We start from the raw sequence: 26,643 nt of genomic DNA on the forward strand, positions 1-26,643 counted from the left end.
AAGTGTGATAAATTGTACACTGTTAAAAATCACTGTGAATTTATCACACATTTACTGTACAAAAGAGTTTTTGTCAAATTACGAAACGAGGCTGCAATTTTTTTAATTCTTTGCAGCTACGTGAATTACTACGCATTTGCCTTAAATTTAATGTGAAAATGTTTGACTTTACTAAAGATTATAAGAAAAACACAAACAAAAGTAATTTGAATTTATTAAATCGTCTAGTAAATTTATTGTACTTGCAAATTGAAACAACAGTGAACGTTTGGTGAATTCACTGTTCCGTAAGTATTCGAATAAAATTTCCAATACAGCGTAGAAATTTACATACAAAAATTCTTAACAGTGTACTTAAACACAGTTGTATTACTTTCCGATATTAATTAAATTCGATTGATTATCACTGTAATTGCCCGAAGGTAGTCAAACTGAAATTTTCAGCTCAAACATAGCGAACGTAACACATTTCCTTGAGTGCATCGGTGGCTTGGCGAAGGCCTTGATCCTCTAACGCGACCTGCGGCCCTCGATATCGCGGTTCGAGATGCAGGCAATTAACGTGGTTCTACTATGCTACTTGGAAACGGCATTCGGCGCCATTGGCGTTTAATTAATTGAGCAAATCTCCACGGTTAGTAGCCGGCTATGCAATGGTATCCACTACACCGGAAGCAGGGTGTAGGTAATTGAAGAAGGTGTAACCGAGACGAGTCTCGCTTGAGCACTTATTATTTTGTAATAATATGTTACTTCGCCCAACGCCGTAACAAAATAGGGCGTGATATAGAATAAATTGTGGTTCTGGCTGCCGCGTAGAGGAAATTTTCAATCTTCACAGCTACTGAAAAGTTCTGGGAAAATGGGGATCGTTGCAATAACCGTTTGGATATCGTTGGTTTGCATGACAATGCGGCACAAGTAACTATTCGAAGTATTTGATTAATAACAGTGCATTTTCTGGCTGCTTAAACATTATATATGTTTATTTAGAATACTACCTTATTTCAGTTAAATATCGATACCCTTTTCCTCATTTTGTATTATGAAATGGTCGCACAAGTGAACATAAAATTATTATATTCTTAAGTTACGGCGTTTGCTTTAGAAACGCGAAAGAAGAAACTGAGATTATAAACTAGAGCTTCGTTATCGATATTTCATCTCATAATCACTTTGAAACGGTGAAAAACCGTTCAAGTTTACTCTATGATATTTTATTTTGTTGAAAAACTATTTCGTACCCCAGAAAGAAATACTTTTTTCTCTCAATAGTCAATTCTGTATCGTTATATTGTAATTAAAATCAATATCAGTTCAATATTGTGAATCTTAATATTTAAAGATACTAATAAGTAAAAAAAAAAAAATTCTCATTCTCATCTCAAATCTTTGAAATAAAATGTTGCAGAGCAATTTTTTTTCCAAGGTAATATTCAATAAAAAATAAAGCAGCAGTGACCAGATTGAAAAAAGATTCTATGTTACTAGTTTTCTTTTTTTCACTACAGCTACAAAACTCATTTTCACTTCGTACCTAGGACTTTGCGTTGCATAGTATTCGCAACTAGAAATTTGTCTACCTGCAAATTTTCACTGGAGTTTTCCCAGGGGTATTCCCTGGAAATTCTTCCCGCAGGGGCGAAGACCTGCTTATCTTCCAGGGCGCGTCGTACGTCACCGCCTTATTCTTATTATACCTACTTCGCATTTTCTCAGAGGAACTTGGAAGCCAACACGCGTTATATACATATATATATAATTATACGCGTGGTAAAAACAATTTCCCCTACTTATTATAAAAAGAGTTACAGCGTATATTTCCACCAGGGAAATATGACATGTTTACGTGTCTCAGACTCTCACTCAAATGTCTTGCTCGCTCTTTCTAATGGACGAATTTTCGAAGAGCCAAAATCGCCCGCGGTTCGTAGAACCGAGGGTCGATTTTTCACCGCTGATGTATCTATACGTGTAACACCTGCGGCTTCGCCTACAATAATAATTTAGAAAAGCTCACCTTATCGCGACATGACAATGCAATTAGCACCGCCACGACTCGCCGGAAAACTAAACGAACGAGTGTCGGGTCGCGGAGCAGACTGAATGATGCCTGAGATAAAACACAAACGTGCCCGTAAAAACGTTCCCGGACGTGACGCAGCGGGTGAACCCGGTATATGCGTGAATACGTTATACGTACTCTGTTGTACATGCAGGCTACACGCGAAATTCGAGTTGCAGGTGACACCTATATAACTCAGTTTAATCATGACGACCGAATCTCGTCATTTTAAATTTCCGAAATTATAATCGGTTCCAACTTTCAACAAATCAAAATGTCGACTAGTTTCCATTTTTAAGGTATTAAAATAACGAAATGTTCTGATACGGGGCGGGATCGAAATTCCAAATTTGGAAAGTTCTGAAAGTGCCTAATTCCGGACTTTTTGGTAATGAAATTTAAATAAAGAAATCAAACTTTGACGAAGCATCAAAGTTTCGAATGGTCTCAAACTCGACGCTCAAAGGTCCGACAAGTCAAAGTCCCGAAAGTGCTAAATCGAGAAAATTTAAGAATAAGAACCTTACTCTTCGGAACTTTACTGCATCGTCTCTTGAATTTTTGAAATCTTGCATTTTGGAATCTTGTGCCGTCGGGTTTCCGACCATTCGAAACTTTGTTGTTTCGTAAAGGTTTGATTTCTTCAAGTTTTAGCACCAAATAATTTGGAAGGTGCTTTTGGAAATTTTCAAATTTGAAACTTCAATCTCACCCCTTTGATACATCATATAATATGCTCTAATGAATCACAAGTCCTTCGTATTCCGCTTAACTATTTTAAAACGTGTTGAGTTGAATATTTCTAATTGACGAGTAACAAGAAACAAAGGACTCCTCATGGAAATTGGTTCCCAGTCGAATTGGTTGAATTTTCAGTATATTATAGTACATATCCTCCCGATCAAAATTTCTCATGGACCAAGTCCCAAAAATCAGTAGTTTTCGAGATACGAGTATAGGCTTCAGAAGCAGGGTGTCCAGATGTTTTTGTCCGATAATGATTAAAGTGTGGCTATTTGTGGCTTTTTCGAACTACTTGGAAATCAGCTCTACTAATAATTCAACACCGAAAAAATCCATTTTTTCTACTTACCCGATATTAAAAATTGAGCGAGCCTAGACAACATAGATTTAAAGTATGCAATGACAGCGCGAGAAAGAACGGAGCAGGGGATCCTTAGAGGAAAGGACATTGACCAGAAGGAGGCATAATATCACGGAGGGCCCAGGTGACGTTGGCAAATGGGTCGACAACGTTTGGTTGTAAATTATAGTCGGTTGAAAGACGATGAAGGCTACGCGACGCGACAACCTTCGCTCATCCCGATCCCCCAGACAGGGTAGGTTCATGACTCAAACAAAGCGGTCGTGTCCGCAAATAGACAGATCCATGCGATCAATTACCCGCATCTGCGGCCCAGACGTAGGTGCACAATAAACAAGTAGAGGGACCCTCTCTTTACCGGCAAACAATGGCCGCCGGTGGTCCTTGGAGGGCTGCAAGTCGACCCTCGAACCAGGACAGTCGAGTCCTTCGCCGGGAGACGCGTGCCTCTCACGTGCAGTCTTTGTTCTTCGAACTTTTCTCCCTTCCTGCAACTGCGGGGTTGGGAATTCGAGATCAGAGTGGAAGTGCAATGGTTGACGGATGGTTTCGGCGGAACAAAGTACCGATTGTTGGGACGAGGCGTCGCGTCGTCGTCACGTAGCTCGAGGGTCCGAGGGATCAAGGGTCCCGAGGTGTAAAGGGGTCGTCTTCTTCACTAGTCACTCAGGGCTCGCGGCAGTCGGGTGGAAAGGTGGTCCCTTTGCCCCCTTAACGCGAGACCTCGAACTACGGAAGTACTCGGGCTGACCGTCGGAGCAAAGGAGACGAGTTTCTGGGGTCGGAATCAGCTCGCCTCAAGCCTAGCGAAGACGTTAATTGATCGCTGGCATTGAAAAATTGGTAACCAGGGGGATCGAGATGAGAAAAATTCGGGCTGTTCCGGCGATTAATCACAAGCCGACCGTTTGATGGATCGAAGAAGCGCTGAAACCTCCAAGCCTACCCAGTTGACGAAACGATGAAAAGCCGGCTTTGCAACTACGAGAGGAGGATTGCTCGTTCACGGTAAACTGCCGTTATAAATTGAAAGATTTATCTGACCGCAGCGAGGAGTCTCGAGTGATTTACATACCCGTGAGTATAGAACTCGCAACGCGCATGCCGTAATAGTTAAGCTTAACCTAAACCATCCAGGTCGTAATTAATAAGAGCCGTATGCGCGGCAAGCGGCCTGCATGGTGCAGCAGTTTGCTGAAGCATGTTGGTGGTACGTCGCGATATTTATGTTACCAACATTTTTTTTCTTTTACTTCCTTATTCCCCGCAATTTAAGACCAAGCGATGCTCCAGTGGGTACAGCTGAGAAAAGTATGGTAGTCATAGTTAAGCGAAAGGTTGCAGCTGAGCAAAAGGGTAGTTAGTTGGCAATGCGCGAGGTGAAAGGCTTGTCTTTTCTGAATGTAAGTACCGCAAGAGAAGAAACGCGATGGCCTTGACCCGTTTACCTTCTTCCACCTTCGAATCTCGAAGCTTAGTTCTTTGACTGGCTCGCCCTTTTATTACTTCCGAAGAATCTTCATTACTCCATTGAAGGAAAGACTGTTCAAATTCATCAGGCGCAAAATTTCCACTTTTATGTATCTTATTACTTCAAGTACATCGCTCAAAGAAAGCGGATATCAAATTTTTCTTCTAATCAGCAGATCTTTTCCCTGCTCCACCAGACACCGAGACTCAAAGTACAGTATCTTTATTTCCGTCTTTAGCCGGCCTCGGATACCTTTAACGAATCGGGTAAACGAAACGAAGCTAATTGCGATAAGTGCGACCGAATGATTGCATTTACCATTCTGTAACCGGAAGCGAACGAGCGATGCTTGGAAAGTTTCACGAATCCTCTCCGCCCAATACTGGATCTCTCACCCCGCCTTCAGCCAGATCGATAAAGCCATTCGCCCGGAATTCAAGATACAATATTTTCTTCGTACACACGCATGTAGAAAGTGGTAGAAAACGTTTGTGTAAGTGAAGAATCGTGTTTCCAAATCCACGAGAATTCGTATTCTTTGAAGCGACGTTCTTCGCGGTAGCAAATTGTATACAACAATAACCTCACTTCACGATGGTGCCTAAAAGCACCAAGCACTCATCAATATTCCGTCTATGTTCGATAATTACATCGTGTTATTAAGCCAAGGATTACCCTAAAATTAAAAAGAAGAAGACTGACAGTTAATCGGAATATGAATAAATTACTGATTTCAAAAAAATACCGACAGTTAATCAAAGTAACTTGACCCCGTGAAAGAACGTGATATTCAAATATAGTAGGATAAGCTCTTGCTTCGAACTTACGAATGTATCTAAAAATTATTCAACGAACTGATTGTGAGACCGATTTAAGGCATGACTTCGACCAGACTTTTCGGTGACAGAAGATACCATGAAAAATCATCACCCATCAATACCGGCCTCAGCTCCAAACTCGGCACGGATAACGGATAGTGGCTGGAGGAAATAGCCGGCCCATCAGCAGAGCAGCCTCTGATTCATCTCAGCTCGTCTCTTCCGATTGCACGATTTCGAGTGCATCAGCCAAAGCTGTGTTACGTAACATTCGATCCAGAAATATGTCGACGATAAATAACGAAGATCTTACGCCGGATAAGTGAAATGTGTTGGGCAATTCGGTGTGATCATGGACGATAATTTTAAATGAATATCTGCAGGGTATTGTGTCCTTCTTCAGGGTCAGCTGAAATCGATTTCACAGGGATCATGAGGACCGAATGGTTAACGAGACTCTGATGTTTTCAACACAAGGATGATCAAGGAGGATTTTCAAACTTCAAGATATATCGCAAATCTCCGAGAGACGGATGAAAACAATGGAAGCTCGACGGTGAGATGAAAAAAAAGTACGTCATTAACGACCGGAGACAAAGTTTCACCGAGATGAGAACGAATGCCGAGAGTAATTCTCGTTGAGCCGCGGGACTCTGCGACGGACTCGCTAATTTGTTGATTGAGGTTCACGTATGAATATTTATTAGGTGAGGTCGAGGTACGGAGACAAAAATATCCAGTTTCGCCTGTTTTCTGACGTCCAAGATTTCTGCTCAAGAAACATCCCGTATCAAATCACGGCCCGTATATATCATTCAGCATTCAATCGAGCGGAGAGCCGAACGAAAATTTAGCTCTATTATTAACGCGTGATAAAGGATTAAACGACATCAAGAGTATTTAGACATCCACTCGTCGCAGCTTCCTGAAACATCACTCTTCCAGTTTACTTTTACAGATCATTATACGGAAATCTTAAAGGTCGCTTAGCAATTCTCTAAACACATTATTCGTTAGGCTGAGAGACGTTACGTTTATTAAATGTTTATTAATTTCGTTGGTCCTACTACTGGTCAATTCTTAGTCGATTTGGATGAACTTGGTGATTTTCGTGGGGTACGATTCAGGGGGAAATATGACGAAAGCTTTGCGACCGAGAAATTCCGGGATGACTTTTGGTCGAGTTTTTTTTGCGGTGGGGCGGCTGACCTTCACTTTGACGTTTGACTCTTTGATGGCGCGCGGACCACTCAGCCGCAGACCAGGGAGAACCAACTCCCACTCAAGCCAGAATTGCCGAAGTGGATACTTGAGGACGACCACGTCCGTCGTTTCGCCGCTTTTGTAGCCTCACCGGAACTTCTTCGAACATTTGAAAAATAAAAAAATACTTCAGCAATCGCGTGCATCCAAATGCACCGCCTTCCCCGCAGTTGCCTCGGTTATTGACTCCATTATCGGTACGGAAATGTTGGGCGTACTTGACGCGAATGCTGAAATTTTAACGTGTGCTAAAGTTTCAGCCGCGAAATCGACGCGGTTTTGAACTCGCGATACTGCAACTGCGTTTCGTATTCAATATAATATTTTTCGCAACGTGCAATAGAACTTTTCACGGGCAATGAAATTGATTTAAATCTGAATTTTTGTTGCACTGACTATTCCGTTACGTAAGAAAAAAACGAAACTATATAAAAACGAAGCAGAGGTTTTTAAACATTTTTCTCAAGCAAAATTGATCGTCATAAGTCTGAAAAACATATTTCGAGAACATCAATTTGAACAGGTCATTCATAAATCGATACATAATGGCTGCAGTATATTGATTTATTACCAAGTAGTAAATATGTCTCCGTTGCCTATAATATAGGTAATAAATTTTCTATTACCGTGTAGTTAATATTCACTGGAATCTGATAAATTCTCCCTTCAGTGCACAGATTAACAAAATAACGACCACCAATTTAATAGGACTTAAACCATAGATTACATGCCGTATAATTAGGATTCACTCGAAGTTTATCTGCCATTAACTATCAGACAGCTTTTATGCTTGTGGCAGCTTTATCAGTCAATAAATTCTTTGTTACAAATCTCTGATATGAATGTTTTTTACGTGAAGGTTTAAATTTAATGAACCAAAACAAAATAAATAAAATTCCACCTCGATCAAATCCTGCGAAATTGGGCCCAGATACGTTCATTCAAATTTTTTATCTTGTTTCGTAACTTTACAGTGGACTGTACGTATCTGTAAAGAGCTCAACCAAATCAATTACCTTGAAATTCAGAGGTCTGAATAGCCAGTATAAAAGAAAAAAAAAAGTATGGATATTATTCGAACACCGAATGAATTCATTCATATTTAAAAGCTTTACTTCACGAATCCTGAGAATTTGTGTCGAATTCCGTTGACTACGCAGGCAGCTTCCGATCGTTGCAAGAAAATAGAATTTATCGCGTCGCAAAAATATGATTCCATACGTTGGGCGAGAAGCACTTGGCTGATTTGATCTTGGGTGAAACTCGACCGGAGTCTTCTTAGCAAGTCCATTCACCCTAATGAATATTAAAAGAGAAGTTACAAAAAAAAAAATGTTTACGTACGTACGCAGCAGCGAAAAATCTGCCGTATAATGCGTGCTGTTAAAATGTCGCAGACTAAGAGATTGTCACTAATTAAATTTGTCCGCTCAATTAATTAGTTGCTTAATATTCGTATAATTTTTACCGTCTTCGTTGGGGCTGGGTTGATTATTTCGTGGAGTATACGGGTTTAAGAATAAGAACTACCTATGTACAGTAACTATACGTGTGCAGAACCGAGCAAACGTCCTCGCAGCACGTTCACGAGCGTGGCCTTCATTAATTAGGTTAATTACAGCCTACAGGGTGTCACGAGTAACACAGGCGCTAAACACAACTCAAGCTTCTTCTTGAAGCCCTCTTGACTATGCTAGTGGCGCCGATGAAACTCGAAGAGATGGACGTGACGAGCCCTCCGACTGCGTCTTTATCTCGATCTCCAATTAATTCTAAATGCCTCGATGTTACGTCGCAGCGTTGGCGGTTGAGGAAACGACGATCTCGCACTTTTACTTTGTATATTTCACGTTTCACGTACAGGAATAGTAATTGATGGCGTGAGAAATTACACACGGACACCCGATTTTATAAAAATCTGTCCGAATAAGCCCCTCTTGAACTTGACTGTACAAACTTTTGTATAAATTTGAAAGCTCAATAATGTGATGAAGTATTTGATCTTACACGGAGAGTTTCAGACCTTCGGTTCACCGATTATGCTGAAACTTCTAGGGGTACTTCTTTGTCCCAAAATGTAGAGCTTCTGATGTACGGCTCCAAGCAGATCCATGCTTCCTTCTCTCGATTCACGGCTTGCACTTTATCATGGTTCTGAAATAGTAATACATCCGTTTATACTTGAATCTATGAATACCTGCCATCGAAACTTTAAGAAAACATAATGAAAATCATCATTTCAGGCGAAGATACATAAAGTTTCAGTAGAATCCGTGACGTTTTAGTTTTAGTAAAATTTTTTTACTATGGAGATCATTGTAAGATGAATCCCAGTGTAACATTAATTCGAATATCTGAAACAAACTGTAAGGCGAGACAACCCATTCGATCTTTAGTCAGTCGATATTGGTTCGCAGGATAACGTTATCGAAATGAGTAAATAACATTCACTGCCGTAGATCCAATTCTTACAAAACATTTGCTGAACAATTCCGTCTGATGAACTGAGATAGATGAATTTATCTTTCCTATCGCTTCGTTCTGATCAGGTAATTAATCGCTACTCGGCTAATATTCGGTCCATTACCATTAAAAATGTGTAAAATTGAGAGTTCTAATTACAATTTCTGCGAATTTTGGGTTAAATAAACAGCCATCCGAAAGTAAAAATCATGTGCTATTTGATCACGATATTATTGATTGAATTGTAAGTTATGCATGACCTGCGAATAAATCATTATATCCCAATGACTGACTCCGATAACGCTCGTTTAGATAGGATCTTGTAGCAGCCTGGCGAGCTAATAGCCAATCATGCAAAGACAAAACATAGTACCAGACCGCCATTGATTATTGCCCTATCGCTTTATTATTTGCATTAGGCATTACCGCGCCTGTATATCACTCCAAGTTTATCGCCCATAATTATCTCCGATGATGCATGGAACGGAGCAAGGTATCTTATCTGTAATCGCCATACCTCGAAACGGCGTATACCTATATAATAGTAATCTTGAGAATAATTTCAGTCCTTGATCATCCGTTGTGTGCGCTTATATTATGTACAGGCAAGCCGGGCGGACCCGAGAACATTTCCATTTAAATTTCATTGATTTATCGAAGTACGCTGTCGCCAATTATTGTTCGATGCTTTACAAGGTCTAATATATGTATATAATACAGGCTTTGGCGCGAGAGAAAAATTGATGTCAATTTAATCACGTTATTGTGTTACCCGCTGCGCGTCTCGATGTGTGAGATTTATTTCCCTTGTGGCAACGGTAACAGTTTTGTCCTGCATGGATGCTCGCATTGTGGAAAAAAGTGGAGGGGTAGAGAGTATTTTATTGGTATTGATTTATTAAACCTTTCGAAAGAAATCGCTCAAGTATAGGTAACGTATTGAACACAGCGCATTCGCGAAGGTACAACTTAATGTAATATCCATGCAACTATTATACTCACCTGAAAGAAAAAGGTACCATTGGAGCGGAACGAAATGAAATGGAATTTTTACTCCGATACTGGATGAGACGGGTAGTGTTGAATTTTGACTTAGATGAGAACGAACGGTCAAGTTCGAGGTTGTACTATCCGTTGTAACATTTTCAATCGGAGTGAATATGAGTGATCTGAAATATGAATGCCACCGAAATATCATCCAGTAGTACGGAAAAGTATGGAGTAAAATACATGTATCTGAAAGTCGATCAAAGCTGGCATACAATGAGAGAGGAGAGACAGAAAAGTTCAATCTCGAAGTAAACCAGACTGCCCTCTTACTTGAGAATAAACTTCTCAAGTTTGGCACCTGAGACCAACAAGCGACTTTTCCAACTTGTTTCTTTGATGGTTCGGCAAGTAAATATCGCTGATTGTGAGAGGATTTCTGATGATGTTGTCGTTGATCTGAGGTAGAGTTAGAAGTTAATTCTCTACCGATACTGCCTCTGTACGCCGCGCAATAGCGATCGATATGCGACACAGTAAACTTCTTAGTAATCGGATAACATGGCCTGAGACGAATTGAACATGTTCGTACGGCGCGATGAATGGTGGCAACAGAGACCGATACGAGGGTATTGTGTTACTTACGTAATCCGAATCAGATACTGACATCAAGGACCTCTCCAAAATGTCTGACAAAGCTCGTGATGGGTTACATGGTAATAAGTAGCCCAGTGGGACGGATTGGGTTTGAGCATTGGTTGTTTGCGGGTGAACAAAGTCGCCAAAATAATTCAATGCTCGTACTAAGACGAAGTTCCTCGGCACGTGTCACCTGAAATGAACGCTGAATTTTTCTATCTGGATTGAGCTCGTATTGAGAGGAAACGAGCTTTTGTAATAAAGAGGTGGCACTTACCTTTCGTTGATCTTGATGGTTCGGGCTGTGAGCGGCTCTGCGTGCTGGACGGTGAATTGACGCATACTCAACTACTTGATAAAGTCTTTTCTGATAGAATGGCGTTGAAATAATGCACGATAATTAAGGGCTTTTCAATTAATTTAACTCGAATTTCAAATTAAATACAAAGAAAAGAGATTCTTTCAAAATAAATGAATTAGAACACGGTAACAAAAGTTAATTCAGAATATATGTTCACAGATGAAAGTCAAACGTTGTTATTTTGAAATGCATCGATTGACAAAGACAAAGTTGATAATTAACGATATGAAATTATTTCATTCGCGCACTTTGAGTTTCGAATTAGGAAATGCTTCACTAAGAGGTCAAGACTCAGAACTTCTCTTGTAAGAAGATTTTAAATAATTATTGAAATTGTCTCGTAGGGATGATTAACTGTTGCGCAAGTAGATTTTTTTAAAACTGCTCTGGTAGAAGGATTCCTTTGGAGTGACTCAGCAGAAGGATCTTTATGAAGTGACTGATTCTAGTGGAACAAAACGTTCCTCTTGGAGCTAGTTTTGTGATTTGCTCACAGCGTCCTCCCACGGGTGCAAGTAAGGATTCCTCGTTTATCTTTCGTATACATACAAACTAACTTATTTTATCATTGCGGCATCCTAACCAAAGTAAATACCGTTTGATACATGGTTTTATTACGCTGCAAATCCTCTTCAGTGTACATGTGAATGTAATCCTGTTTGAGATTATAATATCCTAAGGTTAGAAAATAAGTAAACTACTGAAAAAACAAAATAGCAGAGTTTCCCGGAAGCGGAAAAGGAGATTACAAAGATCTATGAGCATAAAACTTTGGTGTAAAGATATAAGAACGGTTTCCAACGAAATACAAAACGTTATTTGGAACTTTGTAGATATATAAAACGTAACATTAACGATTTATCGATCCATTTATCTAGTATTTAGAGGCAACAGCAATCGACAATTTGAGACACCAGACAGGACGTATTATATAACTCAACGCTTCTGGGTTGCTTAGGATAGACCGTTGAGGATTTTGGCCCAAAAGTGTGTCCACATTTTTTTGTTCCAATCAGCCTATCCTGTTGGGAGATCTCCTCTTGTCTCCTAACCGCAGGTTAAGCGTGGACGGAATGGAAAATCGTGGAGTACGAGAAACGGTAGAAGTTTGCATTATTATAAAAGGGCGAGGAGCTTGATTAGTGTAACAGCATGCAAAGCGGCAGTGCGTTGGCCGAGCTGGCGACCCTTAGACCGTTGATTTGGGTTCAGAGGAGGCGAAGGAAAATGCTTACTGAGCTGCCCAAGAAAAGGTACAACAGAACGTAGAGAGTTCTGACGAGTTTTGAAAAGAGATAGCGAGAAAAAAAAGGGAAGGGGAGGAAAAAACGGGGCCAGGAGTTTTGCAAAACACACAAAAGAAAGGTTTACGAGGGCTAAGGGTGCAGCAAAGTTTTCCCGGCATTCTTCCTACGAAACGTGTCGAGCGTTTATTTTCGGATTTAGCCAAATTTGTAATAAAAGGCAACGGCAGTTTGCACTGGCGGGCGAGGGTAACTTTGACCAACTTCTCCACAACACATTTATAAGCTTTTAGTACTGGCATCCATTCAAAATGATATTTCCCCCTGTAAACTGTGCGACAGGCCACTCTTGGTGTCCCGGCTTACTTATTTACTTAGAGAAACTTTGTCCTGATATTTATCAACTTTTCTTTTCTTGCACATGAAACATCGCGGAACCAAGTTCCAGGCCGCTACGTACAAGATTTAACGACTGCTTAATCCGCCGCAGAGTGGCCAACATGACTCGAACGAGATTTCTAGATCGCGGTAACTTTTTTAGCGAAACCCAAAGACCTCGCAGATCTGGTTTAGGTAAAGCACATCTAGATATTCCTCCAGCTTCTCATCATGCACGAAATTAATCGTAACGCTGCGTGTGACTGCGTGAGTCAATGATCAATAACATCAAAGCTTTGAACCGAGGCTGAGTTCTATTTGACTACAACCAGCCGTAATAGGGATGGAATGATTTTGGGATGCCCTATATTCGTGTGGTGCAGGGATTATTGGTGTTCAATCTCCTCAGGTTATACGCTAGAGTTCACACAGGTGTTCAGATTTTTTATTCAAATCATTTCCAAACCATGATGTAGAATAATATAATGGGCTGAGTTGAAAGACTGTAATATTAATTGGTCATCAATTTTCAGTGCGCTCACCCTACTGTGTTCAGAAATTCATTTTGTACCGTGGTAGTTACGTGTCGATATCGGCGTCACGGAAAGGTCGGATAATTGGACGCCTTTGATAAATTTCCGGAGAAATTCGCGTTTTCTCTTCTTTTTTCCATCTTCATTAACGAATATCAACTCATACTCGAATTCAAAGCATATTATTACATAGCTCGTATCGATTTGAGGGACCTTACGATTTGAAAAAAATTTCAACTGGGAGACTGCACAAGCCGGTATGGTTTACCAGGAAATAATATGCTAAATACACATATTGTCGAGTAATTTTGAAAATTCAAGTATTCCAACTTCGATATCGCGAGCACTTTTACCGCGTGGGCGGGAAGTTGTAGAGAAAAGAGAAAACCACAAGAGTAACGAAGCTCAGCGATACAAAGGCTGCAATGAAGCAATAAGTCAAGCGAGACAAATTATGCAACAGCGCCATTATCGCTACTCTCCGCACAATTTCTACAACTGCAAACGTCAGGGTTGTTGACCCTTGACCGGAATAAGTTATATCCTGGTCAAACGCCGCAGTTAACCTGTTGCCTAGCGGCACGAAGTGCAAAAGGGTTCGAATATTTCTTAGTCCAGTAATCATCCTCGCAAAACTGTGAATTTGTGGAGTGTCATGGACCGTGAAACATTAAATCGTTAGGTTGAAGGAACCACTATATTGTGGATGCGTATTATCATAGGTCGCAAATATCGATTTTTTCCTAACAATTGAAAACTCCGAGAGTTTCAAAAAATTCATGCTGGTCTCCTTGAAAGTTCAGACGATCGAAATCCTTATAGAGGCGTGGGTATAATCCTTGTACTCGGAGTACCTGGAAGCTCACAAACGTGCCAAAGCTCCTGGCTGGATCTAGAGATACGAAAGAGGACTCTTCGCTTTCGAAGATGCGAGCTGAAACTTATCTTCCTGGCGCTTCTTGGCAACAAAGTAGAATAGACTCCTAATGAGGGGATGGGTGCGATCGGCGCTGCTGCGGGATCCTTGAATCCAAGCAGTGCCTCGTTTTTGATAAAATGTATCCGTATGTAATGAAACTCCGTTAAGCAAAAGTCTTTGAGTTTGGATTGGCGAGAAAGAAGGAGACCCGGATGAAATCGATCGCATTTCCTCTGTTCCGAACAAATTTACCATGCCCTTTAACGAACCGTTATACCTCTCTTCCAGTCCGAGCAACACCTTTCCAGTACCTCATTAACGATCATTATGGTTGTTGATGTCGATGTCGTTCATGACTCGTAATTTTTAACCAGCTATCGCAGGGCGCCAATTCATCGAGGAGTTGAACATTGCCCTTTTCACGAAAGAGAAACCGATGACGTCTGTTACCTCCTTTTAATTAGCCACTGACACCAATGATCTTAACAGATTTATCGCGAGACCATTGCGACTTTTCTATCTCTGAGAAAATTCATTAATTACTGTAACGCCGGCACGTTATGCGTAACAGTTGGAACTAATTACCAAGCTCGTCGATTAGCTTCAGCTCCAAACGAGACAGCTATAGCTAATGGATTCCGTCGGACAAATCTAACGATCACTGAACGACATACCAAAATACAGATTTTATGAAGCATTAAAGCAAAGCAACAGAAAATAGTCATCAAGATACTGCAATCTGCATTGTCACACGTCGTTTGCGGTAATTATTTGCAGACGAGTCACGGACCCCCATTGCGATCGAAGCAAGTGCCCTGGCGCTAACAAATTGCTGCGATAATCTGGAACGGTGTGAATTTATGACCGAGGGTTTTACTCGCGAGATTAACTACAGGCAACAATTGCCTGTATTTGCGAGAATCAGGTTGGTTTCATTCTGTTATTTCGTTTTCCACACGCATATCGAGGTGAAATTTATACCGGTGCAACTTGATTACATCCAGCTTGCCTATCTCCGAGACTCCGACAGCCAACAAGTCACCCAATCACCGTGTTGGATCCATTTTGACAAGCTCCCGCGATATCATACCTCATCTGCACTGAAACACGGTTTTAGCACTGAGCCCAGAAACGTTTCTACTTCTCCATCTCCAGTGCACGTTGGTACTGCAAGCTTCGTACGAAGCTCTCTATTCACAGTGGCGTTTTCTTTTTCATCAGTGACAAATTACAATGCATATGACAATCTCAGTTAGTCTTTTGCTTGAACTAAGAACTGCGTTTGTTTATCGAAACTGATAAATTCGTTCTTAACGTGCAGAACAACGTCACGTTTTGATGGGGGTCGACATCAAAGTCACCGATGGTTCAAGTCCCGAACCTATAAAAATTATATTTACGTATAATATACATCAGGGTTGTTCAAAAAAATTCAATTTGCGATTTTCCAACGTGACACCCCCTGAAAAGATTTCTTAGATTAAATGAAATACTCTGGAAAAATTAAGCGTTGTACGCTATGTGGAAGATCGTCTGCAATTTAGTGTTTCACTTTTTTACGTTTTTTCCTTTTAATTTATGAAAAATAGTGAACTACACAACTTTTTTATTGCTTGCATCAATCATAATATCAATTTATGTCGTAAATAAAACCCATGCTTCTAACATTAAGTCACCAGTTGATGTTTAAAAGAAGTGTATCAGGCGATTTTTTTTCATTACTTATTCAATGTCATAAAATAGTTATAATTTAATATAATCGTTTAATGTCGTAAAATAAGATTCCCGTTTGATATATCGTCATGTTACAGATCGTGATGTTTAGTTTGCATACAAATTTCAGTAAAGAAATAATAATTGAAGAACTATAACGTATTTCTTCTTACATTAAACAAAAATGTTAGAAAAAGTGAAATTTCAAATGAGTACGATATTTCACATAACGTAGAACGCTCTTTCTTTCTTTTGATCTACCAAAGTTTTTAGGAGGCGCCATTTCGGAAAAACGCAAATCATTTTTTTCTAAAACACCCTAATATCTGTATACCGTGTATATAGATAGAATTCGTATTGTTCGGGACTTTAACCATTGGTGACTTTGACGTGGACCCATATCAGTGAGCTTTCATTGAAAAGGAAAGTTTCAGGGAAATAAAAAGTACCGCGCACGAAGTACAGCGTTCAAATAAAAAACCCCACGACGCGACGGCACCCAGGCTCAAGTAGATACGGCAGAGAAAGAAGACGTTTAAAAACCAATTCCAAAGGCGTCGCTTTCCTAACTACACCGGCAGACAATTGTTTCTAACGGCCACCGCACCTCTGGTGCCCATTTATACTTCATTCCTTTCACCGGCAAAGGAAAGTCTCAGAAAAGTATCCGCCTGCGATTTCCCATTTTTCGTTTTTCAGTTGGCCAACTAGCCGTAGATTGGAAACCGCTCATCAAGCTTCAGAACAAGGACTATCGTCGAAGTCTAATAAATTTTAAATTGAGTGTAAAAAACTAAACTATATTTAAATTGGCTCATCTGTTTTGACTTATCATGGGACAAACAAAAAAAAAGAGCTTAAATTTTCGCCAATGACTCAGAAATAGCTTGGTTCATTGATATTGACTCCAACATCGTCATAGTTCGTTTATTTATTCTCGAGATATCGTCGAATAAAAAGGACATCCGAGAATCCGGGTTAAATTTTAAATTGATCTCAGATAATTTTCCAAACCTAGTAACGTGGAGATCCAGTGAAAACTGAACTTTCGATTTTGGGAATGATTACATAATGACTTTTCTTTTCAGCAGAGCGAAGAGTTAAAAATCCCGTTATTTGCTGATTCATCAAACCTCCTGAGGTGCATACTAGAGATGAAAGTTAGGATTTGTAAAATCAGCGATTGCTACCAGCACAGCGACGTGGTACCCACTGTGTACACACTTGAGTATATAGAACTTTCTCGAACGCCCCAAGCCAACCGCCTCTCTCTGTGTGTTCTCCTTACTATCCTTCGGGCTGTCACCTCGGCTAGGAAGGTCCATTAAAAGCAGGTCGAACCAGTAAGGAGCACCGTTTGCACACGGCGGTGAAGCCGGGTCGACAGTACGCAAGCACTCCCATGCAGATATTCGAGGTAATATAGAGGCAAGCGTGGTCACGGTTATTGGGGTGTACCTAGGCCATGCCGTAAGGGAAGGGAAGGGAATAATTGAGGCATGGGAGGATAGCGGGGAGGTTGGCTCGTCGAGAAGAGTAGGGTGAAATTTTAATCATCGCAATCAGGAACACCTCGGGGATCGTAAACATATTCCCAGGTGCGGCAAGGGTCGAATTGACCGGGTAGAGTAACGCGGGAATGACAGTCGCATCGTATCTCCGTGTTTGCACTCTAAATAGGAAGTAATTTCACGGCGGTACGGTCTAAAAGATCGCTAGGCCGAGATAACTCATTGTCAGCCTTGCAGGCTTCACCAGCTGAGTATGGTTCGTTGTTGCTTGCCGATTAACGTCGAGTATAAGAAACCCGAGAACCATGTTTCCGTGCCGTGAGTTGCGAGGTAGCTGGGCGTCCTTCTCGTGATCCGATATCCAATTTTCTTTTCAGTCTTAGCAAAACCGGTCGTTTGGTAATCTGGCGTTACATGCTTACGCGTCTCGCAATTAAAATAACCTAACGAACCGTTCTTCTTTGATACTTTCTTTTGTTCTCGCACTGCGCGGACGAAAAAGAAAGATTAATCGACAGTCGATACGAGGGGTTGAAAGGTCGGAGTGCAGATTATCTCGGGAAGAGAATCAATTTCTTTTTAATGGGAACTGTCGGATCGTAGCCTTGGCCGAGGGGCCAAGGATATTGGTCGTGCCTGCTATACGGCCTGCTTTTGACCATAGGAAAGAATTGGCATGCAAAAGGCCTGTCGGGCAGGGTTCGATCTGTAAATACAAATCACTCTTAAATCGTGGATCTTTCGTCTTCTTACCAAACAAGCTTACAAGAGAAATGTTCAACAAGCTTAACACGTGTTCAGGAGGGGAGTAAACAGATGAAGAGAAAGGGACGAGGATAAGGATTTCCTCATATTATTATCTATGCACGCCTCTGGCGCAGGTCCCTCGGAGACTGCGGAAAGAACCTAACAAAAGTACATTCATCCCTCGATGCGAATACTTTCAGTCAACCGTCGATGGCTGGTATTATGGAGCGTATAGAAGAAGGACACACTCTAATGGACGGCGCGTTCAAAACGTGGTCAAACTCGATACGCAAATAAGGGTGCATAAAATAACCGACTTGGCGTTGATTGATACTAACAATAAGTTGAGTGACGAAATTGATCTTGTTAGTTACAGAGTTACATTTATTATATCTTAAGCTATAGACAGATGGGCAACTTGAGTTTAACAACACCGCCACTATTTGCAGCCAAAATCGGTTCACTTCTTACAACTCTGAGAAATCCCTTCTTCTATACACTCCAACGCTGCTATTTACAGCCACCCTGCACATTTGCACGGAGACCTGCAGAGGAACCGCAAAAGCTCGAAGCTCGAGGTATTCGTTAAAGCTATGCAGATCCTGCGGTGTATACCGTAGATACTGCATACCAATGCCTGTGGAATCTATTCACTTTGTTTAAACTGTACTCATTCAAGTCAATTATGCAATTCTGAGAGATAGGGATAGAGAGAGAGAGAGAGAGAGAGAGAGAGAGAGGCGGGGAGATCAATCGAGGGTGTTTCGAAAACTCATTAATTGGTTTGCGATGACATCTCGAATACGCCACTTGCGGAAATCCGTTCTCTTCTATCACTTCGCGTCAATTTGTATCGTCACGGTACAAGCTGGTCATATAAAGGCATCATTCCTCAGGGCCAGACTCGCTTGGGTCGTACTCGAGGTATCCCGCAGATGATATAATACTTGAGCATCCCTTGCGCGGTAATCCTGAACCATTATACGCCTAACGATAAGGTGGACAAGTTTCAGATTGTAGAGAGAACGATGGGGAGCGGTCCTTAGGATGGTCCGATACGGAGAACGATAACGCAACGGAGTAAGGTGGAAGAGTAGATTTTCAGCGGAGACGTAGAACGCGTGTTTCGGATAGTCGCTATTGGGTCATAGTTTCCAAGACTCGTTGGTCTCCGTTGGAATATAATCTCAACCAATGCTTTCCTCGCCGTATTGCGATGGACGTTGATAACCGATCCTCACGCTCCGCGTTACTTGGCATGAGTGTTTATACGGCGCAACTTGATAAGTGTATTTCTTTGAGTTCAGTCGGCGAATACGTACCTACTAGAGGAGAGGAAAAGATCGTCTACTTCAATTTTCCGTTGCCATTAAAAAGTTTCGTGATCGAAGTTTTACTTTACTCTCTCACCTGAACACACACACACACATGCACGTGCAGAGATTCACGTGTATAGGATACTTCGAACAAACATCCTAAGTAATATGCACGGAGCTGCAGCTCGTCGAATTCACCGAAAACAACTTTCTCTTATCCCAATTTCAAACCATACCCGCTGCTTTAGAGTGTTTTATCATACCTTGAAAATAATTACATTGCACCCGAGCAGCTCAGCATTAGAAAATCGAGTCAGCGAACCGAATCGCTCGGTCGGTCCCATCGCTTTTAATTTCGTTCTGTCCGCCTGCTGGCAATTCATTTACAATCCACGAAAGGCTGACTGGGGTATCCATCGGTATACGAGCATTGGTGTGTGTATAGCCTCACTTCGTAGTAGTGACTCTCTAGTGAATACAAACGAAAAGCTGAGTAAGCTGAAACAGTTTCAATAGCAGATCATATCTTTCAACTGTGGCTTCAACTCGCCGTAACCTTTTCCTGAAAGTTCTGCTTTCAGCTTGAGGAACCCCGGAATTCTTGAACCCGGCTACTTGCCTTGAATGACTCCAGTCAGGGGTGGTTTTAATTGCCACATTAACCGACCCACCAAACTCGATTCATTTGCGTGATCAACTGAGCTGGTTTTTTTCCTTTGATTCCTTGATTTTCACACCAGCTCCAGTTTCAACTCAAGTCAGATTTAAATAAGTTTGGCGTAAATGATTCTTGTGCTTCTTTGTTGAAACTCCCCAGAAGATTGCGTCTCAGCATATGAAACAGTACAAAAATAACTCCTGAAATTATCATCGTCCACGTTCACTAACCATTCTAATTATAGCAAGTCGATGCAGAAGCTTACAGAATACCAGCGCAAAGATTATAACAAAGGACCGAAGCGTGAGATATTTTATTTCTGCGAAGCATAAGTACAAGGCGTGACCCAATCAACTTGGAATAAAGTGGATGTCCCGAAAAAGCCCGAGGGACCTCTGGATAAGAGTTATCAACTCGGGAATGGAAAACACTCGTGACTCAAGGGAGAAGCTTCCGCTGTACCGCTATCAAAGATAAGCGTCTAGAATCTAGTCCATAGCTCCGATGAACACTTCGTCGTATTGGGAAACGATATTCGGTTTCCCGCGGTTTATGCCCGTTCACATTTCTCCGTATCTCTCTGGATAGTCGGCGAAGTAGTGAATGTCGAAAAAGTTAGTTGAAGATTTCTGGCTTACGAATAAATTCACTAAACTGATCTTTTCAGATGTCGATGTTTCGATCAACGTTGGCTGTCCCAAGTTTCACTTTTCTGTTAAGCTTCGGCATCGAAATATATTTGAAATTGGACTTACAAGGTGATTAACTTGCCTGCTGTAAATATCATTTTGGATTACTTGACGAAAGGTTTGCTTAGTTGCAAGGCTTGTATATTTAAGAGAATTAATCGCAAGACCTACTGAAGAGATTGACGAAATCAGCCTCGATCGGAATAAATCGATATTGCAAAAGAGAGCTACAGTGTGAGAAAATCTCAAGGAATATTGTCCTTAAATTTTAATATTATTATTATACGTTAAATATTGAAATGCCTGTCGTATCCTATGTTAAAAAGTAAATGGTAATTTTTTGACACCAGCTGCGCACTTCGTGGGCGATTCTATCGTTGGCATTTTGCTACAGTATGTGGAGATTTTCTACAGTTTGTACTCTTTGATTAATTTATTTATAAATTTTACTTAGCGTATACTAAGAATTCACGAAGTGCCGGTAGCAGTAGGCAAACTTGATAATGAATTTTGAATGTTTGATTCTTATTCGAGAGATAATTTTGTGGAGAAATTTCAGAATTTTATGTCACTATCGGGAATAAGAATACTAAAAATGTTACAAAACATAAACTCGATAGATCAAAAATTAGAGACGTGGATTACTCCATTATTTCATCCATGCGAAACGAGATGTTGGCATCCTAATTTACTTCGGGCCGATAAAAAAGTAACTGCTAAATTGGTGCTGATCGCGGAAGCAGATCTACATACATAACATGTTGATGATCGTGAAAATGAATTTAACATATTTTTATTATAGCGCTGATTATTTCAACGGTGGATTGTGGATGATCATGTAAAAGTGAAACAAGATCGATTAATATTCTGTTTTGATCGTGTAAAAACATTGCGTTGAAAAACAGGTTAAGAGATTATTTAGAAAGTGCTACACGCAACTAATAAGAAAAAGATCAGTATTTGCATAGACGAAGACAATTTTCATGATAAAAAGTAATGAATAATCAGGAAAACGCGTGAATGCTCTAGTAATATTAAACATTCTTACGAAACGTGTTGATCAGTGAAATCAACTCCTGGCGATTGTTTTTCCAATATTCGACGCTTTCATATATTCCGGATATGTTTCTCGAACCAATTTCACTCCTCTGCATTCATGGCTCCGCTTCGTTAATGCCGTGCAGTTCAAGAATCAGCTTCCATCCCACATTCTGCTTTCGGAATATTAAGCGACCGTGGGTATTCAACGCACGGCTATCATCGGAAGTTATTACGTAGTGCGCATAAACGCAACACCCTCTCATCGGCCCTCGTGCGCACCCCCATACGTGCATCTACATATGTTTGGAGCTAACAATAAGGACTCTGTATCCTCTTGCGAGATATTGCGGGTCACATTATCGTAACTGAAGCATAAATGTATTTTCCGAAGACGTCTCGTCACAAAATACAAATATTTGCATGGATATTAAGCGATATTTGTACGACGAAAAGTTTTAACTCCAGCATTTTGCAGTAGACAAGACATTTGAAATTCAAGAGGAAAATGTGGCACTGATTGTGAGTTGCTACTCAGCGTGGGATTGAGGAATAAAGTGTCAGTGACATGACGTACTTTTTTCTTCATGCATCATTCTGTCAAGAATCGTCGGTACGCTGGGGATCCATTGTCGGAAAAGTTTGAATCGCCAAATGAATGGCAAATGAAAAGAAATGAATAAGTAACATGTGAAAATATACCCATATTTCCATTTTGCGACCCTCGCTATAATTTTTTGCGAGGCAAATGTATACGCCAGGCTTCTTCTTTCTCGTGGGAATCCTCCGAAAGAAACTGACGCGTAACGTAAGACTTGGTGTCTCAAAATTACCAAGTTAAAAACGAGTTTCTCTTCAGTGTAGTAACAACGAGAAGATGCATCTTAACGTTCTCTCCTTCTTTCAGGTCTTTCAATACTTTTACTTCCAATCTATGCTTCGACGATGCAAATACCTGCGCTCCACTTTTTATCACAATGTCTGGTGTGCCAGTTGAGTTTTTTCAAGATTTATAGTTCCTGCGTTCCGCAGATTGGATCGTCGTCGGTAGTTATACCGGCCAACGGTTCTTCTCCTACATTCGTTTCCTTTCGGCGCTTCGTTACATTTTCATTCAAAAATTGAAACCGTATTAGATGAACTGGCGCTTTATCGGACTTCGCATCATTCTTCTTACAGTCGATTTTCACCTTTGAAGTTGCTGACGACGAACGATATTGTTTTCGCAGTACGGCCCAGAGACGATAACAACGTAGATTGCTACCGCGTACATTTTTTTCCTACCTTGAAACGAACGCGAATATGACGTGGTAGTGATTTTTTTGTGTAATGAATAAGGGTTCGCTTATCGGGGTACACGTAAATTATTTCCGTTCTCTGTCCACAGGGAAAAAAGAATTCGACGAAGTAGATTGTCAACGTTTGTTCGTGTCATTGCACGTTCATGACGAGAGAGAGCGGTGGTGACTAGTTTCGTTACTGTTCTACTGTCGTAAAAATAGCTTCAACCATAGTCTATTGTCAGAAGCACCCCTCGATTCTCAAAGAAAGGAGGGACAAGTTTTATCCCTGCGATGGTCGCTTCACTCGAGTCAAAACGTGTCAAGCACAGTTGTACAATTTACCAATGACGTTGGCGTCAACTGCCGATTATCGGACTTTATGAAAAAGTCGAATGCTTCAATTGCCCGATGGTTTCGCTCAGTTTGAAACTCGAGAGTTGAATAAAATCGATATGCCGCACCCGACTTCGCTTGACTCAGCCGGATAGCTGGCTGGCTTTAGCTACCTCACTGACTTGTCCAGATTTCTCCTACTTCCGTACAGTGTAGATATGTATGTACCTACATACATACCATACCGTCACTAGATCCAGAATGCTGTACATACGTATATATATATATAAGAGAAAGAGAGAGAGAGAGAGAGAGAGAGAGATCGCAGAGGATTACAGAAGCCGTGTTTTCCTTTTTTCCTTTTTTTCGCGAGAGTAACGTGACGGGAATAAATGATGGACATCCCCTTCGAACCCATTCTGTATGGTCAGCGCAGAGTGAAATACAATATTTCGCTTCACTTTACATATAGCTATACATTTGTACATACGTGTATATCGCCTCTAGGCAGTTATACTGCACCGGCCAAAGCTAATGCACATCATTCGCTCCGTCTGGTTCTTTCAGAATTCTCTCTCTTCTCATTCGGCTGTGCAATGGTAGAGTTGGTCATTTCACCCAGAGCACATCTGGCCAGGACTTTGTCGATACACGAATCCTTACTTTATCTTCAACGACGTTTTCTGGTGACGAATCTCCTTTATTGACCGTGTGAAAGACGAAAGCAAAGGAAACTCGGTGAAGCAGACGCATGCGTGCCGAGTGTTCAAATTTACAGTTTCAAACTTACGCTACTAAAACAATTCTTTGGTGATAATTACGTAATCAATATTATTACTTTCCTTTCAATGGTTGCCAAGCGACTGTTCATAGTTTTACGGGTTTACCTATTGAGGGTACTATTTCCGATGATCACAACTGTGGCCGATGCTATTCAGGTGATCGTTGATGAGTACCACTTTGATTAACAATAGTAATGATTTATCGCCCGATAAACTGACAATCAGCGAACAACAGCAACGGTACAACAGCAATCATGCGCAGATTTTTAAAGCTACTAATGATCATTGGCGAACAAAGAATAAATATGGAAAATCAATCAGTTGGTGAAACTATTACCATACATTGGTGTTCATTCACGTATACCTTTATGCATTTCACGTTCACCAATTAGCTTTTCGTAAAGAATGACGCTCATCTATTTGAACTATCTTTTTTTCTTAGAGGTTTATTCTGACGTACCTACACGCGGATCAGAAACTTTAACTTGTATAAAAACTACCTGAGTTTTTCAGCACAATAGTCCTTACGTTGGGAAAACGATGTCACGTACTCCGGTATCGTATCAAGCATCAGATTTCGGTAGCGATTTCTCTATCTCGTCTTTCTGCCACTTTCAGGGCTCTTCGCTTGTCAGATGGTTCGACGAACGACCCGACGCAACCACGGCCCATGCAGACCGCAAACAGACGAGTAATTCAAAGGCACTCCCTGGTTCGCTGGCAGGCCACACATGAAACTAATTGTAAGTTCAGACCTGCGTTCTCCCAATAAAGTTCCTTTGGTATCCCGTTTCCCGGACAGAACGATCGTACGTATGGGTTATCCGCATTGTAGGGTTGGTGCCTAAATCGGAAACGATAATAAATTTAATTCGATTGGAAGTTACTTGCAGTATTTCTTCCTACCGGCCCCATTTCACTTCACCGTCAGCTAATAAAATACTCCCCCGAATAAACCCAGCGCCGAAATGATATAACTCGGGTCCAACGGCATTGTAAAGCTTGTTTTCAGCTCGTCTCGGATAAGGTTCATCCGCATGAAAAGTCAAGCGCGCATACTTACCGTAGACTAAATTTGATGCATTCAGCTGAAAGGTCAGCTGGAAGTGACCTAGAGGTGTACGTCGGAATGAAAATCAAAAAAAAAAAAAACTAATATTTATAAAAGATGCTGATGTCGCACGCGAACAACGTCTATGTTATCAGTTCAATTCGGTTCATCGTTTCAGTAATCGTGTACTGATGGTTAGTAACGGAACGTGAAATGTTTGAATGAAACTTGAAAATGTGTATACAACAAATTCACTGAAACTGGATCAGCAAGTATAAAACATTGAATATTTAATGTTTTTACGGATTCACGACAGTATTGTTAACGGTTAGATGTGTCGAAATACGTGTGTAAGGTGACGAAGTTATATTCTCATCTGCCAGTGTCCTTTTCAAGCGAATGGATCGGTAAGTTCGAATCAACTTTTGCATCGTTGGACCATAGTTGTTGAAAAGTTCGAGTATGAAGTGTCACTTACGGCTGATTTTGCATTTTTTAAAAACTAAGAGAAAAATCGAGTCCACTAGAAATGCAAAATCGAAGGCTGCTTTAGCGAAACATGACTTCAAGATAATATCTGGAACTCCTTGCTAAACTTTCGCAAATAAATACATAACGTAAACGCTCATTTTGAGCAATGAATTACAGGTAGTTACGTGGGCGAAACTGGCGTGGCGTTGGTAGGGGATGAGGCTTAGGAAGTTGCAATGATGAAAGAGATAAGTCGATCGATCGGCGAGAGGCTAAGACCAAGCCTGGAAGAGGTTGTAGCTGTATTGATAAGTATAGCCAAGCACTCGCTCCGCGAAGGAGGATTGGTCTTTTTTCTTTCCTTTTCCCATACTTTTCCTTGTATCGCTGCCTTTGCCGTTTCATTCTGAAATTTATCTCCGCTCCAAAATTCTTCTGATAATTCTCCAAACGGCTTATTCTTCCACCGTAATATACGGAATACGATATCCTCAGTTCTTTGAACGGCGCGGCGGGGTATTAAAAAATAAATATTAAAACAAAAATTAAAAAGTCTAATCATCGTTCCCAGGATCAGATTACGCAGCTCCTCGCGCACTCTGGGTCTCTTCGCTGGGCTCGCTAATTGGCGAAACGTTAAACGTGGCCTCTCAACGGAACTTTTAGATTTATTTGTGGCACAAACCGAGCTTGCGATATTCTGCTTCAGTAAGAAACTACGATAAACTTTCGGGACTGAACGCAGTTTAATTTTTCAAGCATGCAGTCATTCATACCTATTTTAGATAAGAAACTTATCAATTTT

The 26,643-nt window shown here is 40.9% G+C and overlaps 1 protein-coding gene across 4 annotated transcripts in view; it reads left to right on the top strand.

Moving 5' to 3' along the window:
- Positions 1-26,643, top strand: part of LOC124213646 (TWiK family of potassium channels protein 7) — a 259,133-nt gene that overhangs the window by 99,027 nt on the left and 133,463 nt on the right. The window contains exon 3 of one of the 4 annotated variants that reach the window (XM_046615127.2): positions 24,935-25,059. The exons of the other annotated variants lie outside the window; for them this stretch is intronic. The gene's annotated coding sequence lies outside the window, so the exon portion shown is untranslated. The remainder of the gene's footprint in view (positions 1-24,934; positions 25,060-26,643) is intronic. 4 annotated transcript variants of the gene reach the window in all.

The sequence above is a fragment of the Neodiprion pinetum genome, chromosome 3 (genome assembly GCF_021155775.2).
Source record: "Neodiprion pinetum isolate iyNeoPine1 chromosome 3, iyNeoPine1.2, whole genome shotgun sequence".
Lineage (NCBI taxonomy): Eukaryota > Metazoa > Arthropoda > Insecta > Hymenoptera > Diprionidae > Neodiprion > Neodiprion pinetum.